Below are 10,882 nucleotides of genomic sequence, written 5' to 3' on the forward strand. Positions count from 1 at the left end.
AGGACAGCGACGACGCGTCAACGGCGCAGTTGACGACGCCATAAGTGCCCCCCCCGGACGTCCAACTACTTGTCGCGGTCTCCTACCTCAGCGACTCTCTCTCTCCCGCCGTCCCCCCCCCCACACACACATACTCCGGAGTAACTGCACCTCTCGGGCCCCCAGCTTCCCTTCACGAGGTACTCACCCTTCCGCAGTGTCCTCTAAGTCCCTCAGGTGAAAGGGAAGGGGGCGTGAAGGCTTGGAGCCGGTCGGGGGGGGGGGTAAAGTGGCGTGAGACCAACCAGCGCGGAAAGTGGGGAGGGAGGGAGTGGGGGGGAGAGAGAGAGACTATGTCGGGCTCCTCTCCCACAGTAGGGAAGGAGTTGTTTACCGACGGTGTTAACAACTGCGGCGATTGGGGGGGGGGAAGAAGAGGCCTCTCTCGCGCCCTTCTTCCTTCTTCTGCCGCTCCTCCTGCGCTGCCTGCTCCGCTTCACACGCTCTCGTTGGTTGCGACTGTTTGTGTTGGTGCGAGAAAGACGTTGAGAGGAGGGGGGAGGGGAAACAAGCCCAACAGCTGAGAGGATGTAAACACTAAGGTCACATGACGGCATCCCAGTCAAGAAGAGAGGCTCCGCCTCCCCGCTTTCGGAATGGGTGCCGGGACGTTGAAACTGTGCCGATCCAGAAGCCCCGCCCCCGCAACTCTACGTCCAATGAACGCGAGACTGCCCCGTGTCAACAGGGGCTGCCTTCAAACCAGCCGGCCAATAGCAGTTCCTGGTTCGTCAGCAATTTGTTTTCCTTTTTTTGGGAGGGTTGTTCTGTAAAGCTATGCTTCCTTTGCTCTAAGAGAGATCGAGAACAACAGGCAGTGGAACAACAGGCAGAGGGGAGTTTGTGGCTCAGAAGAAAGAGGGGTCCAATGCACCAGTGCGGATAATACGTTTTTAATACTAATTGTGTATCATCAAATCAATTCAGTCTTATGCAAGAATAGGTGATACCTTTATAGGCCACTAATTAAAAATTAGTGTTGGGAAAGTGTGAAGGCAGGAGGAGAAGGGGACGACAGAGGATGAGATGGCTGGACAGGGTCACCGAAGCTACCAACATGAATTTAACCCAACTCTGGGAGGCAGTGGAGGACAGGAGGGCCTGGCATGGTCTGGTCCATGGGGTCACGAACAGTCGGACATGACTAAACAACAACAACAAAATTAAAAACTGAAAAGCATACACTATGCGAGGTGAGCTTTTCTGGGTAAATCCTACTTTTCAAAGCAAGTACCAAAAAGTCCAAATATTTGTGGCAAGATGGGATTTACCAGGCAGTTATTCTTAGACATACGATGACCTTTTCAGAGTTTTCTGGGTAGAGTACGAGCAGTGGTCCCCAACCTTGGGCCTCCAGATGTTCTTGGACTTCAACTCCCAGAAATCCTGGCCAGCAGAGGTGGCGGCGAAGGCTTCTGGGGGTTGTAGTCCAAGAACATATGGGGGCCCAAGGTTGGGGACCAGTGGAGTACAGTACTCAGAAGTGGTTTACCATTCCTTTTTTCTAGGGGTGCCCAAGGAGTGTGCAGCTTACCCAAAACCACACAAGCTGGCTCTTCTGGGAATTACATTTTAGAGAGGGGGTATTTTAACTTTGACCCCAAAGAAAGGGATGATATTTCCCTATATTCATGAATATGGTTAAATTCTAAAACGAGAAAGAGTTGCTGGTTTTTTACGCACTATGATTTTGTGTTTCTTTAATCCATGTTTTAACAGCAAGATGCCCTAAATGTTATCATAATTGGTGGTTTTGATTATTACTTTCTTTCACTCCATTTTTTTTCTAACCTTGATTCCATGTCTTTTACAGCCTGATATGCAAAAGACACACAGTTGAAGTTTACCCTAGCTATTCACCTCCATGATAGGAAAGAAACCATCCGTTTTATTTAGACTATACTCTTAGGGAAAAGAACAGGGAAAGTTAAGAATCCGAACCTTCACTTTTGTTTAGTACTTCAGTCCAGCGGTCCCCAACTGCTTTGGGATTGTGGACCATTTGCTGGGTGCGGGCTCCGTGCGCAGACCGCTTGGGAGGGGCGTGTCATGCTCATGTCTAAGATACAAAGGTGCTTCTGAGGAGGGATACCTGCTCAATAAAATGCTATGTACAACAACTCTAAGTCAAGTTTTTGTTTGTTTGTTTGTTTTAGACAACATAGCTCAGGGAGGGACACAAACTATATTTTAATTGATAAGGGTGTGAAGGAATGCATTATATGCCAATCATGAGCTGTGTGAATGGGATGACTCTTGAGGCTGAGGGGGCTGGGAAGACACTGACATGGATACAGGCTGGTGCCCTAATCATAAGTCAGGAGGTAGGGGGTGGGCAAGATATCACTGGGATTGATACAAGCTGGCCCCACCAATCATGAGCCAAGAGGCGAGGGTGGGATGGATTCAAATTCCCCCCCCCCAAACTCATGAAACAGGACTTAAGGGGCAGGTGGAATTAACAGTGGTAGGGATTCAAGCTGGCCCTCCAATCATAAGCCACAAATTTAGTATTGTAGAAGGGACCCAAGCTAGTTATCCATTAAGATAGTTAATGGATGCTCATTTGAAGATATTACAGTACTTATCATTTATGAGCTTATAAGAAAAATAAAAACAAAACAGCCCAACAGCAGCCCATGCAGAAGTATTTATGATCCACAGGACAAGACTTTTATTTCACTCTTGCAAGCAGCCTGGTTGGGCTTAACAGTGTGAGAGACATTCAAATAACTATTGACATACCGCTGAGGACATAATGAGAGAATGTGTCACATGACCTCTGAGGTCACATGATTGCTGGAGCAACAGTGCTGTAAGCTCTTGACAGTTGGTCTTTGCCCACTTGCTGCTCTTCCACCTCAACAGCCATTGGGAGCAGAGTGAGTTAGAGAGACCTTGGCTTTTCAAAATTACTTATGTTTACCTTTCATCCGGGCTTAACTGTGGACTTTCTCAGCCATTCAGGTTCATAGTTTGTTTTGTCTATAGCTCTGGAAACTACATTAAGGCATTGCCTGGGTAGAGTTGGTTTAAGGTGGTGAGATCTGGCAGGGCAGTTGATGTGGTACTTTTGAGAGGTTGCTGTTGTTTTTAAATGGAGATAAATGGGTTTGTTAGGGGGCATCAGAGCTCTGTCCTCCTGCTGCTGTCTTGTCGCGGTGTCAAACCGGTCTCCCCCTGGGCACCCCCTTTCTGATGGAGCCGTGGGTGTAGTTGTTGGAAATGAAACAGAAATGTTTCATTTCTGAAACATTTGCCCACTCTGCATGATTAATCTATATATTTCATCCATACCATTCATTAGATTGAATTTGGTTAAGCTCCTTCCTTAATAACCATAAAAAGTTTTTGTTTATGTTGTTCAGAAATGAACAACAGACCTCTTTACATATTGTTTCAGAGTCTGAAGAGTTCCAAAGATTATCGTGTCTGAAATATTTACCCATTTAATGTGTTCATATGCCAGGGTCTATTGACTTGTTCAGCTTAATAGTTCTCTTTCTGGGTTGATTTATGTTGTGTTTATTTCCATAGTCATAGTAATTACTTGCTCAAAATTTAAAGAGATAGTGGTTTGTAAATTTTAATATGTATCACATAACTATCTTCTAGGTAAAACAACATATCTTACGGTTAGGTACTGACCAGGTAAGGGATCAAAACTCAATTTAGATTTATTTATTTTTTACTACCTTCCCTTCTCATACAGGCCAAGACACCAACCAGGTAGGAGATCAAACCTACTTTTGGTTTATTTTTTCCATTTTACCACCTCCCCTCCTTATGCAGGTGAAGACATTGACCAGGTAAGGAATCAAAACCAATTTCTGTTCATTTTTCTTTCTGTTTTAACTGCCTTCCCTCCTTATTCAGGTAAAGACACTGAGAAGGTAAGAGATGAAAACTAATTTTGGTTTATTTTTTGCATTTTTACCACATTCCTTCCTTATACAGGTAACAACACTGACCAGCTAAAAGATCAAAACTAATTTTGGTTTACTTCTTCCTTTTTAACTGCATTTGCTCCTTATACAGGCCAGTGTCTTGGCCTGTATAGTTTGGCGCTTTCCCCGCCTCCTGCTTCCAGTCCGTAGGCTGCCGATCGTGCCTCCGGATGCCTTCCAGGGCTTCTCCGCTTCCATGGGAGGCATCTCAGAGGTCTCCCCCACTGCCGATCGTGCTTCGGAGGCATGATTGTTGTCAGGGGGGACCTCCAAGATGCCTCCCATGGTGGTGGGGAAGCATCAGGAAGTCCACTTCACTGCTGATCATGCCTCTGGAGCTTCTCCGGAGGCACAATCAGTGGCGAGGGGGACCTCCAGAAGCCTTCCAGGGCTTCTCCGCTGCCATGGGAGGCCTCTCGGAGGTCCCCCCCTGCCGATGCAGGCTTTCCCAGGGTGAACCGGGCCTATCAGGGGAGGGCTTCCCCCGGTAGGACCGGTCTACTGCCCGGAAAAGCCTGGTAGACCAGGCCTACCAGGGGAAGCCTCCGGCAGTGATGGGGAAGCCCCTCGGAGGCCTCGGGTAGTGGTGATGAAGGCAGCAAGGGACCTCTGAGAGGCCGGCAGCGGCAGGGAAGCCTTTTAGAGGCCTCAGGCAGTGGCAGTGGTGGCGGCAGGGGATCCCTGGAAGGCTTTGGACCAGTAAGGTGTTCATTTTTTTAAAAAAATTGTGGGGGAGGGGTATTTTTTTTCTTAGGCCATACAGGGTTTTCAATGTATTCCTATGGGAAATGGACCCTCGACCTACAGACTTTTCAACCTGCGGCCACCGTTCCAATATGGATTAATTCCGTAGGTCGAGGGCCTACTATACTGGAAAGTAGCTGGACAACCATTTTGCTGCTGATATATGACAGTGTATCATCTATAGATTGTGGAGAAATGTCGATTGAACATTTTAACTGCTTGGTCTAATAGTACTTGCGCCAACTTGTGACCATAATACATATTTGATTCAATCACTAAATGAACTGTGCTAAGTTTACTGAAAGCGAAGTGTCACAGCAAACAGTCAGTGGATTTTCACCATTTTGGAGTCCTATTTCTAAGCCCTGAAGCTCACAACACTGTGACTGTATCAAGGTTATTTGTCCATTATGTCCTCTTCTTGTTAAAGTAGAATTTGAACAGATTGCAGAAAAAACCCATGGAATTATAATCCACAGAAATATCTGTTGTTTTGCGACATTATGTTATAGATATTAATAGTGTTTTCTTCTTTATATGGTTGGTTCCAGAGCTAGTTTTAGCTGAAATGGCACCAGGACAATGCTGAAATAAATACATAAATAATTACAGGTGAAAAAAAGATTTCTTTCCCTTTGATATTCTGCTGTGCCCATTGTGGTAGTGAGGCAACATCGGCAACAACAGCCTTTTTCACCAAGAGTTTCAAGATCCGGTAATTGCTGATTCCACCTGTCCAATGGAGCCTGTAAGACTGAAGCAAAAGACAAATAGAATGGTAGTTTAATTAATTAATTTAAAATATTAATACCCTACCTTTCTCCTTAAAAAGGGACCTAAGACAGCTTGAATAATTAAAAACAGAAAACTATTCAAAATATTTTAAAAGAATAACATTTTGTTAAAAATGTTAGGCAAAAGCATTGTGTAAACAGATATAGAAGCAACAAAATATAAACCATCCCATTTATTGTCTCCTAGCCATACAGTCATTAAGGAAAAGCCTGCCTGAAGAGAAGGTCTTTGCCTGATTGTGGAAAGACAGTAAACATGGAGACAGCCTGGCTTCCTGTGGGAGGGAATTCCAGAGTCTGGAAGCAACAACAGAGAATGTCGTCTCTCATGGCCCCACCAAGTGTACCTGTGAGGGTGGTGGGAACAAGAAAAAGGCCATTCTTGATGAGCTTAAAACATGAGCAGCCTCATAAAGGGAAATGTGGTATTTGAGATAGCTTGAACCAAATATATTTAGGGCTTCATAGGGAAAAACCAGCACTTTGAATTGTGCCTGGAAATGGATTGGCAGCCAGTGGAGCTGCTGTACTCTGTGATCCCTGTATCTAGCCCTGTTAGCAATCTGGCTGCTGTGTTCTGAACTCACTAGAGTTTCTGAACACTATCCAAAGGCAGCTCCACATAGAATGTGTTACAGTAATCCAGCCAGGATGTAACTAAGGCATATATCACTGTGGCCACATCAGACCTCTACAGGAATGGGTGCAGCTGGTGCTCTTGGCCACTGCTGAAACCTGGGCATCCAGGCTCTGAGATGAATCCTTTGTTTTTAAAGTATACACTACCCCCAGAATGTTTTATTGAAAGATAATATAAAATGGTCTAAACAAGAAAATAAAACATATGGATTATGTGACCACATTGACATATATAGCTTTATGGCAATGATTTATAGGAGTGAAAAGACTGAAAAATGATCCACTAGACTTATACAAATGACTGCCAGGAACCAGTGTCTGTCAATATGCTTTTTCTGGTTCATCCATTACTTGTTCCCTGTAGCAACATCTGAGAATAATCTCCCCAGCAATGCCCATTAAATGGCAGTGACACACATATGAAGCCTAATTCCTCTCTTCAATCATGCCTTCCTTAAATGTTTTGTCAGTATGTCACACCTTTCTTGATATCTTTTCTTTCACCTGCCTTAGAGTCTCTCACAATCTCCCTTTGTCACGTGTCTCATTCCCCCCCCCTTTTTAAAAAAAAAAAGCTGTCTGATGCAACACACAGTCCTAGTTGGTCAGTTTAGTTGTGGTTGGCGCATTGAATTAAGTCATCACTGTCTTTCACTGTTTCTCCTTGCTCTGAAGTGATTTGTTAGTAGCAGATTTTAACCTAATCCCTTTGGATTGTATTGGTCTCTTTGTGTTTGAGGAACCTGCTGTGTTTCAGAGAGCACACTTAGAAACATCAGAGAAGCGAATTCTGACAGGCAAGAGCAAGTCTTGACATAATGCAAGTCTGAGTTCACTAGTAGCCTAAAGATATTGGCAACCTTTCCTTATGTTGAGAAGGTGCCAAGTAACCCGACTCGAGATGTTTATACTCTGCTTCACAATCCATGAAAAGGGACCTGCTGCTTGTTGTTAATTTCTAATCTTACTAATGGGTAGCAAGGGATCAGAATGAGTTCCTTCAGCATCCTCAGATAAACTATACAATTGTCTGGAAATAAAGAAAAAAAAACTCCAAAGATGTTATGTGCTCTGAAGTCACTTCTGATGTGTGCTGACTATGTGAGTTAATGGCTTCCAAAATGGCCTGTTATTAACAGCTCTGCTCAGATCTTGCAAACCAACAGCATTTCATGTTAGGTTGTTCTCGCTTCCTTCTGCTCCCCACCCCCAGTCATGCAATCAAGCCGCTGCACACAATCTGAGTTCAATTCTGACAGATTCAGGCAGCCAACTTAGGGTTGACTCAGCTTTCCACCCTTCTGAGGTCAGTAAAATGAGTACCCAGCTCATTAGGGGACAAAGTGTTCCTTGCATAATTATACTCTCAACCACCCAGAGAGTGCTCTAGCATGATGTGGCAGTATATAAATCAAAATAATGCTGATGATGCCTGTGTTTAACTTAGAAGTAAAACCCACAGTGTTAGTAATGTTTACTCCCATGTAAGTATACGTAGGATTGCAACCTAAGCTAATGCTTGTACTCTTATAACCTTTTAATGGAAAGATTGAGCAGCAGGAATCTAGACAACAATCAATGCAGCTTGCTTTTAACTATCTGAGGATTAAAAATGGAACATCTCTACTTAATTTGTGTGCAATACATAGAGGATAGACTGGTGCCTCATTGAATCATCCCTGCTAGTATGATATCATAGCAATCTGCTTAATGACAATCTTTTTAGCGATTGCGATTGCAAAACGATGGTCTAAATGGGGGAATTTCGCTTTGCAATGATCGGTTCCCTCCTTCGGGAACCGATTCTTCGCAAAACGACGTTTTGCTAACAGCTGATCGGCGGTTTCAAAATGGCCACCGGGTAATTAAAATGGCTCCCCGCTGTGTTTAGGGACGGATTCTGCGCTATACAGGCAGCAAAAATGGCCGCCATATGGAGGATCTTCGCTGGACAGTGAGTTTTTACCCCATTGGAACGGGTTTCAATGTGTTTCAATGGTGTGTTTTTTTTGTGTGTTTTTTTTTGCTTTACAATGTTTTCGCTTAACAGCATTTTTCCTGGAACAGATTATCATCGTTAAGCGAGGCACCACTGTAATCATAACAAATATTATGTTAATCCTAAGTCATCCTAACCACACTGTTATTAATGCTCCATAGCTGAACAACTGAATCATGTACCTTTGACCAGTCAAATATGTTCCTTTCTTGTATGTGTGTGTCTATCTAAAAAACAATGAGATCCTTGTAAAGACTGAAATCACACAGTCTGTGTGAAATTGCCTGACCTTGAGGTGGTAATTAATGTGTCAAGATGAAATGAAGAACAAACATTATTTTAGGGCACATTAAGAAGAGAAATATCACATATGCTTATGTCTTCAAAGAAAACTGTCCAGATCGGCTGGCTTTTCTCTTCCATCCTTCCCTGTTTTCTTCTTCTTCTTCCCCTTTTAGATTTATTAAACTGTGAAGCAGTCTCCTCTCTTAAGCTTTTAATTTCTGTATAGAGTTTTGGAGCTTTGTGTCACCAATATGCAGATGAAACCCCGCACTATCTCTCCTTCGGTCCCTCTGCAGAGGATGCCGTCCTATCCCTTGAGTGCTGCCTGGACTCTGCTGTAGTGGATGAGGGATAATAGACTGAGGCTGAACCCGGGCAAGAGGGAAATCCTGCGGGTGGGTGCCCCTAGTGCTTGTAGTCTGGGTGCTTCCCTCTCCTTTGGGAGCCACTCTTTTCGCAAAGGATTTGGTGTACAGCTTGGGCATACTCCTGGACCCAGCACTGTCAATGGAATCTCAGATAGCGTCTGTGATCCATTCCACCTATTTCCATCTAAGGCAGATTGCCCAGTTGCATCCATACCTTGACATTGGGTCCCTCATCACGCTGTTTCACACAGTGGTAGTCTTGAGATTAGACTATTGTAATGCTGTCTACATGGGGCTGCCCCTGGGGCTGTTACGGGAACTTCGGAAGTTCCAGAACTTGGTGGCCAGATAGTTGAGTGGGGTAAGGAGACACCAACATAACCCCCTACCCCCGGCTGCCCTGCACTGGCTACCTGCTCACTTTCTTGCCAGCTTCAAGGTGATGATGTTAAGGCTTTAAATGGTTTAGGACAGTGATGGTGAACCTATGGCATGCATTCCACACCTGGCATGCAGAGCCCTCTCTGTGGGCACGTAAGCCATAATTTGCTAGATCGCTACCCCCAGCAGCCAAACCTGGGGAGGTGGCTGCAGCTGCAGTGCTAGTGCCCCAACAGGTGGCGGGCCAGGATCCAGAGCAGCTGGCACTGGCATCAGTGGGCCGGCTGAGCTATAGGCAGTGGCATAGTTGTGCACGACTGGAGGCTTATCCAGAGTAGGGTCTGGAGGCACCCCTATGCCCGGGATTCCACTTTCTTCTGCCACATCCACTTCCGCTGCCACCATTCCCACCTGCTGTTTTTCCCCCCCCCCAGTTTGGGCACTCGGACTCAAAAAGGTTTGCCATCACTGGTTTAGGTCCTCAATATCCTTCCAATTAGATCTGCCCATCCTGTAAGTTCTTCCCAGACTGGGCGATTGGGAGCCCTGATCCTGAGAGAGGCCCGAAAAATGATGACCATATATCAGGCCTTCTTGGTGGTCACTCTGCAACTATGGAACAGTCTCACCTGGCCCTTTTATTGGGAACTTTCAAAAAAATCATTAAAAACGTTATTTAGACAGGCCTTCCTGGATTTTAAAAAAATCCTGATAGTGCCTTTAATAACGAACATTCAACCCTCTGCCATGCTCTTATGCTTTTATTATGTTGTTTCTTAGTGTAATTTGTTTTAGTAGCTCTTATATTTTGTTTGGTCATTATTTATTATTTCAGTTTTTTATGTTTTTTTAATTACTTTTTTTGTAAACTGCCCATAGTGGCCTTGGCAGCCAGATGGGCGGTATAAAAATCAAATCAAACAATCAATACATAAATAGTCATTGTTTCATCTTGTAATACAATTTTACGTAGACATATTCCATATAACTATAAATCATTACTTCAAGCACCACTTGAAGCTTTAATTCACATTTAATACAGTTACAATACTTTATTAGGACTGACAGACTGCCACGTACAATAGGATTACTAAGTGTAGATATTGCTGTTGCTTTAGGGGTAGGTACTTTGCTGAAATGTTTTTTTGGAGAAAATGTGTTCAATGATTCTAAAATAGATTTTTTGAACTCATGTTTGCTTTAGGTTGACTGGTTTATTTGGTTACTTACTTACTTACTTACTTACTTACTTACTTACTTACTTACTTACTTACTTACTTACTTACTTACTTGCCACCTTTATGGATGGCATTTTGAAATGTTTCAGCAATCCTACCTAAGAAAGTGCCAAAACACATTGGTCGTGGTGAAGCCTGTGAGTTGTGGATAAATGTTAGTTTCTATTCATTTTCCTCAGTATTGTTTGCCCTCTTTATTGAGATTCTCTTTCATCACCAGTGCTGTTTAGAATTGTAGAACTTCTGTTTAAAAAAATCATTTGCACCAAGCTTACAAAACACAGCTTTTGTTGTTTTATAGTTTCCACTGCAAGTCAAGTGATCTTGGCTTCTTAAATCCAAATAGGAAACCTAGGGTGGACTATCTGCTGTACTTCATGTGCCATCAAATTGCCTTCAACCTAATTAGGTTTCTGAAGTATGTGAGATGTTCAAGGAAATTGTCAAC

General features: G+C 43.8%; 1 protein-coding gene and 1 long non-coding RNA gene across 6 annotated transcripts in view; one reads left to right on the top strand and one right to left on the bottom strand.

Annotated features, from left to right (window-relative positions):
* Positions 1 to 629, bottom strand: part of PCMTD1 (protein-L-isoaspartate (D-aspartate) O-methyltransferase domain containing 1) — a 68,137-nt gene extending 67,508 nt beyond the window's left edge. The window contains exon 1 of one of the 5 annotated variants that reach the window (XM_078393738.1): positions 188 to 629. The gene's annotated coding sequence lies outside the window, so the exon portion shown is untranslated. Of the gene's footprint in view, positions 1 to 86 lie in introns of all 5 variants that reach the window. The other 4 variants (XM_078393735.1, XM_078393740.1, XM_072998921.2 and 1 more) reach the window with 4 other exon arrangements.
* Positions 630 to 672: 43 nt separating this feature from the next.
* Positions 673 to 5,360, top strand: LOC144589324 (uncharacterized). Its single transcript, XR_013545386.1, has 3 exons — positions 673 to 765; positions 3,752 to 3,848; positions 5,282 to 5,360. It is a non-coding gene; the product is annotated as an uncharacterized LOC144589324 (long non-coding RNA).
* The last annotated feature ends 5,522 nt before the right edge of the window (positions 5,361 to 10,882 follow it).

The sequence above is a fragment of the Pogona vitticeps genome, chromosome 4, assembly GCF_051106095.1.
Source record: "Pogona vitticeps strain Pit_001003342236 chromosome 4, PviZW2.1, whole genome shotgun sequence".
NCBI lineage: Eukaryota > Metazoa > Chordata > Lepidosauria > Squamata > Agamidae > Pogona > Pogona vitticeps.